The sequence below is a fragment of the Pyrus communis genome, chromosome 13, assembly GCF_963583255.1.
Source record: "Pyrus communis chromosome 13, drPyrComm1.1, whole genome shotgun sequence".
In the NCBI taxonomy this organism is placed as follows: domain Eukaryota; kingdom Viridiplantae; phylum Streptophyta; class Magnoliopsida; order Rosales; family Rosaceae; genus Pyrus; species Pyrus communis.
The window spans coordinates 18,627,693-18,634,099 of NC_084815.1; the positions used below are offsets into that span (position 1 = coordinate 18,627,693).

At 37.8% G+C, this 6,407-nt stretch overlaps 1 pseudogene; it reads left to right on the forward strand.

The window, feature by feature from the left end:
* The first annotated feature begins 1,866 nt into the window (after window positions 1-1,866).
* Window positions 1,867-5,839, forward strand: LOC137713349 (subtilisin-like protease SBT3.4; annotated as a pseudogene).
* Window positions 5,840-6,407: the final 568 nt, after the last annotated feature.

Below are 6,407 nucleotides of genomic sequence, written 5' to 3' on the forward strand. Positions count from 1 at the left end.
AGTTTTTTATTTTGAACAAACGATATTATCTATATAAACAGGATGAAAGAGCGGGTTAAGCCTCACAATAGGCTAGTAATAATGCGATTCAACTTTGCATTTGGTGAGAATTGAACATAAGACCTCTCACTTACAAGTAAAAATGAATAAGAGTATGTCAATTTTATGTGTTACAAATAACATTATTATTATTTTTTACTTGATTGATAAAATCCTCCCTCAGAAGTAGGGTTAAGGTTCCCTTTAAAAATATGTTCATTCTTCACTTGGTATTTCACATATTTTTTTATCAATGATACATTTACCGTAAAAGGATGAGAGAATAAGTTAATTGTGAACCTGTTATTCTTGAAATTCAAATTTAAAATTTCTCACTTTTAAGTAATGAAGAATACCTCTCGACTATAGTAATAAATTACCAGCATTTCACAACTTTGAATAGATTCGAAATATGATATATATTGTAATAAAAAACACCCGGATAAAATAACCGAAAAAAGTAATGGATAGGACCACATAATTATGTCATAAATTGGTAATGTATTATTTCTGTCAAGACTTCTGCAGGTTAGAGTGGCAGCGTGACTAGAATATCCATTGTATGGGTTAGAGATTAATTACATTACCACCTGAGATATATATCATATTCCATCCATACTAAAAAGGCTCCAAAGTCGTCTTTGATATAGGAATGCATTTGACTCTCCTAATAAAACTTGGTGGTAAACAATATATGCCACCTGATTTGGAGAACTATGTCAAGCCTTCTAGAATTATGTGAAATGTCTACCACTTGTGAATTGTGATGCTCGTTACTTACCTGTGACTTTATTTTATAAATATCGCAGTAGACTTGGTCTTTATATTTGAATTAGTACAATCTGATCAACAAGCATACCCTTTTTTTTTAATACGATTGATATTTTACTTCAAATTAATCAATACAATTGTCTTCAAATACATAAAAAAGCACATCGAGTTTAATTAATATAATTAATTTCATGTCTGCAACAATTACGCTGTTTAGATGAACTGATTTGTCGAATATTTTCGAAACTTCATGACAGCAGGAAGGGAGTTTAACTTCCAATGTCTAAAAAAGTATTCACCGCCAACTTTTTTGTCCCTTTTGTCTTCATTTAAGGTTTAAGATTTAGAGAGAGAGGTTATTTTCCAAGCTACGATTTTTGTTTCTAGAACGTAAATAGTCAACATTGGAAGGTTATGGATCAAAGATTTAGATTAGTATTAGCAGAGAAGTTTCCATTCAATCTGTCTCCGTCACCTTCTGTATTATCATCCCTTATTTCCTTCACACACACACACACACACACACACACACACTCTCTCTCTCTCTCTCTCTCGGGGTCAAGATATTACTAAGCAAAAAGGATTAGTATTTTGTAGCTTTCAAAAGAAATAGAAAATAAAATATATTAATAGGAGCCTACTGCTAAGAGCAGTCATTCTTGTACCTGATGTTTCAAGTAGTATATCCCCGGTCCGGCTAATATTGCTTGTATAAAAATGAAAGAGTTTTAATGAAACATTTTCGGTACTGTTTACTTTTAATGAAAAACTACATTTTTACCTTTTTTTGGCTACTATTCACTACACCTTTATTTGTCATTTTTCATTAAAACTAAAATTTTTTTTGAACTTTTCGTTAGTTTTCCTGAAAAATAAAAGTCTGAAGTGATCGAGGACTTTAAAATTTAACTTTTCCCATTATTTATTCTCTAATTTCCCCTAACTTTTATTGACTTGACCTACCCTCCAAGCTAGCATTCACCAGCCTAATGCTGTTATAAAAATAACGGCTAACAACCACGTTATGCAGAGTTCATCAAATGTTCATATACATGCACTTGGTATAGTTCATTGCAAGTGATTTGTGACTCTAGTTTTTTTATCTATATATTCGAAAGAGAGTGCTCAGATTCTTCATCTTTATTCGGTCTTAATTGATCAACCTCTTCCACACCCTCCTCCCCTTCTCTCTTTCTTTATGTGGTAGAGACAATATGAGCAGCTCAAGTTCAATACTCGCTCTACTCAGCCTTATCTGTTTTACTGGTCAGGGATTGATAACAAAGGTGGCAGTAAAGAGCCATGTATATTTTCAACATCTCAAACACTTTTCTTGTTCTTTACGATTTGCCTTTTCTCTGATTTTTCTTCGAAAAACTTGAACTGGGTGCTCTAATACATCTCTCAACCAACAGGTACACATTGTTTACATGGCAGATAGGCAGCATGACAACACCAAGTTAATCACAGATTCACATCATGACTTGCTTGCCACTGTCGTGGGAAGGTAGTATAAATGGATGTAGAAAAATAAAGCCTTAAAGACCAATTATGTGAATTTTAGTCTAGGATCGATGCTTAAATAATCGAAAGTTTGAGTAAAATGCTTGTTAAGTAACTATGTGGTTCTTATGCTTCAGCAGGGAATTAGCCTCGGAATTGATGGTATACAGTTACAAACATGGTTTCTCTGGGTTTGCAGCCAAGCTCACAGAGTCTCAAACCCAACAACTTTCAGGTATCTTTTAAAAACATTGCTATAGATTATTCAATAAAGTCATGTATAGTGTTCAATGATTGACAATGATAACACAAACTGCCATGGAATCATGAAATGTTCTTCAATGTAAATGAATAAGAGCAGTGTACTTATAATTGTGGCTTCTTATGCTTATAACATTTGTGAATTCAAGAGTTGCCTGGTGTTGTACGAATCATACCAAATAGCCTTCATAAGCTGGAAACAACTTGGAGTTGGGATTTTCTTGGCCTCTCACCTCACTCCCCTTCCAATATTTTTCCCAAGAGCAACATGGGGGATGGAGTTATCATAGGTGTTCTTGACACAGGTTGCTCTCTCTCTCTCTCTCTCTCTCTCTCTCTCTCCCTCTCTCTCTCCCTCCCTCCCTCCCTCCCTCCCTCCCTCAATCCCCCCTCCCTCCCTCCCTCACACATACACACACACACATACACATGTACAGTGTACACACACGTAGTGGTCCCTTAACATAACCACTGAATGAATCGAGGCAGGTATATGGCCGGAGTCTGAATCATTCAATGAAAAAGGCCTCGGGCCTGTTCCATCTCATTGGAATGGTGTTTGTGAATCCGGGGACAATTTCAATGCTACAATACATTGCAATAGAAAAATCATCGGAGCCCGTTGGTTTATCAATGGACTTCTTGCCGAGTATGCAAAGCCATTGGAAAAAGAATTCCATTCTCCTAGAGATGCACATGGACAAGGTACTCATACCTCAAGCACTGCAGCTGGTTCTTTTGTGGCTGATATCAGCTACAAGGGCCTTGGTCTTGGTACAATTAGAGGCGGTGCTCCAAATGCTCGGTTGGCCATTTACAAGGTTTGTTGGAATGTGCTTGGAGGCAAATGCTCAACAGCTGATATGTTGAAAGCTTTTGACGAAGCAATACATGATGGGGTTGATGTGTTGTCAGTGTCAATTGGGTATCCTATTCCCCTCTTCTCAGATGTTGATGAGCGTGATGGCATTGCAACCGGTTCCTTTCATGCTGTGGCTAAAGGGATTACTGTTGTGTGCTCAGCTGGAAATAATGGACCTTCAGCACAAACAGTTTCGAAGACAGCACCGTGGATCATAACTGTTGCAGCAAGCACCATGGATTGAGAATTTCCTACTTCTATAACTTTAGGAAATAATAAAACTTTCCTGGTATGTATTTTTGTGATTGGGGCAATTAGCATTTTGGAGTTTGAAGCATCTCATACACGCATTATTTGATATTCTTGTAGGGTCAAGCTATGTTTATAGGGACAGAGATTGGATTTACAAGCTTGGTATACCCAGAGTCTAAAGGGCTTACCACCAGAGGGTACGTAGCATTCTTAATAACTTCGTGCCAGATCTCACAGTTTGCCTAATTTACAATATACTTATCATTTGTTTTCACGAGTTGCTTGTTTTCAGTGTGTGTGAATCTCTCTCACTTAACAAAACTATAGTAGTTGGAAAGGTGGTTCTCTGCTTCACTACGATGGGTCGTCAGGCGATAACAAATGCTTCAGCAGTTGTGAAAGAAGCAGGGGGTGCTGGCCTAATCATCGCAAAGAATCCAAATGATGCTTTATATCCATGTAATGAAGACTTTCCATGCATTGAAGTTGACTATGAGATTGGTACTCGAATTCTATTTTATATCCGGTCTACCAGGTACTTTAAATTTTATTGTAAAATGTGTGATTAGTACTGCTAGGTTTGTTTGTAATCCTCACAAATTTGTTTGGAGTGCACAGATATCCTCTTGTAAAGCTGAGCCCTCCTAAAACAATTGTGGGCAAGCCACTATCTGCCAAGGTGGCTTCTTTTTCCTCTAGGGGACCAAACTCCATAACACCAGCAATTCTCAAGGTATCTAATCTAATTTAATGTACATTTCATGTTCACATCAGTTCTTGAAAATTTGTGACTCTCCACATTACAATGAACAGAAGCTTTCTTCTAGAGATCATCTCATGCATGTTTCTCCTGGAAAAGCTATCAACAGTTTTTTGGTAGAGACAAGTCTGTGAGATTCACCGTAAACTGTTGAGACTCTTCTTATAACACTTTTTTTGTTGTTGTGTCTTTGTCGGACAGCCAGATATAGCCGCGCCTGGTGTGAACATACTAGCAGCAACCTCTCCACTTTATTCATTCGCGGAGGGTGGATATGCCATGATGTCTGGAACATCAATGTCAACTCCTCATGTCACAGGCATTGTGGCTCTTATCAAGAGAATGCATCCTAATTGGTCTCCAGCGGCCATCAAATCAGCACTAGTAACAACTGGTAATCACATTATATGATATGTTCCTAGTTTCAATAAGATACATGTGAAACTGAACAGTGTTATGAATTTAAATGAAGCATGGAGGAACGGCCCATCTGGTTTACCGATATTTGCAGAAGGATCTCCTCAAAAGTTGGCAAATTCATTTGACTTCGGAGGTGGTCTGGTGAATCCCAATGGCGCAGCAGACCCTGGACTAGTATACGACATGGGAACAGCAGACTACATGGAATATCTTTGTGCAAGGGGGTACAACAACTCTGCCATCTCTCGACTTACAGGGAAAAACACAACATGTCCCGTCAAGAAGCCCTCTATCCTTGACGTTAACCTACCTTCCGTGACCATACCTAGTCTGAGAAATCCAATCACAGTAAAAAGAACTGTAACAAATGTTGGAGCCCCTGAGTCCATTTACAAAGCTACAATTGAACCTCCATTCGGTACAATTGTCTATGTGAACCCTACTGCTCTGGTCTTCAATTCCACAGTTGAAAAACTCACTTTCACAATCACAATCTCCGCAATCCACAAGATGAACACTGGTTACTATTTTGGAAGCCTTACTTGGGTTGACGGAGTGCATGCCGTGAGGATTCCTTTGTCTGTGAGAACTGAGTTCTTACAACCTCATGATGACGATGAAGACTAAATTGAATACTGAAATAAGTTAGTGCATTTCAGTTATGAAAAACATTCAATCACAATAACATTATCCTTCCTGTACTAAAAATAAGATACCGATGATCCCACGCCTAAAAACACAAGAAACAAAATGTGGGAAAGTAGTGGATTGTATGTGTTTCTTGTATCACCAGAGGGACAAAGGAGAAAGAACTGGTTGACGAATCTCAATGTTCATTATTTTTGCTAGGAAATTATGGAGGAAAGCAATTTATAATTTAATCGTTTAGTTTTCCGTTTGAGTTTCATTTTTTGTATTAGCAGGTGACAAGTTTTGAGTGGATCGTAGTTTCACACAACATGGTCACCTATTGAAGGTCAAAGCAGGTGGTACTTGTATCATAACCTTTCATATATTGAGATCATATGATGAGATCATAACCTTTCATTTCGCTCTATCCTCTCCCGAGATCCTTATGTTGAGATCATATGATAACTTGTATTGAAGTCATTAACATTTGCAAAAACAGGTGTTAGTTAAACAATCAGTGACTTTGCAGCCAGGAGCACAAGTTAAATCATCGCAGTCGCGATTATGAGCACATTCTGTCACGTCTCCTGCACTGGCTTGGATCTCTTTTTCTTTTTTATTAGAAGGAGGACAAATGCATTCACCACCTACACATTTGCCATCGTGTTTTGAATATGAACATGGACCTCCATCTTTTTTGCCTTCAAAATCGCGCGCGCATGGAACAGAGTATCTAGTTCCATAAACCTTCCAATTTTGTGAACCTAAAAGATACAGCAAGCCAATTCGATTTCATCAGTCATGAAGTACAAAAAAACACTGGCTAGCTAACATTTTTGGGGGGGGGGGGGGGGGGGATGTTGAATAAGAAGAGTATCCAAGATAACTCTAATGATCCCAAGAAGAAGA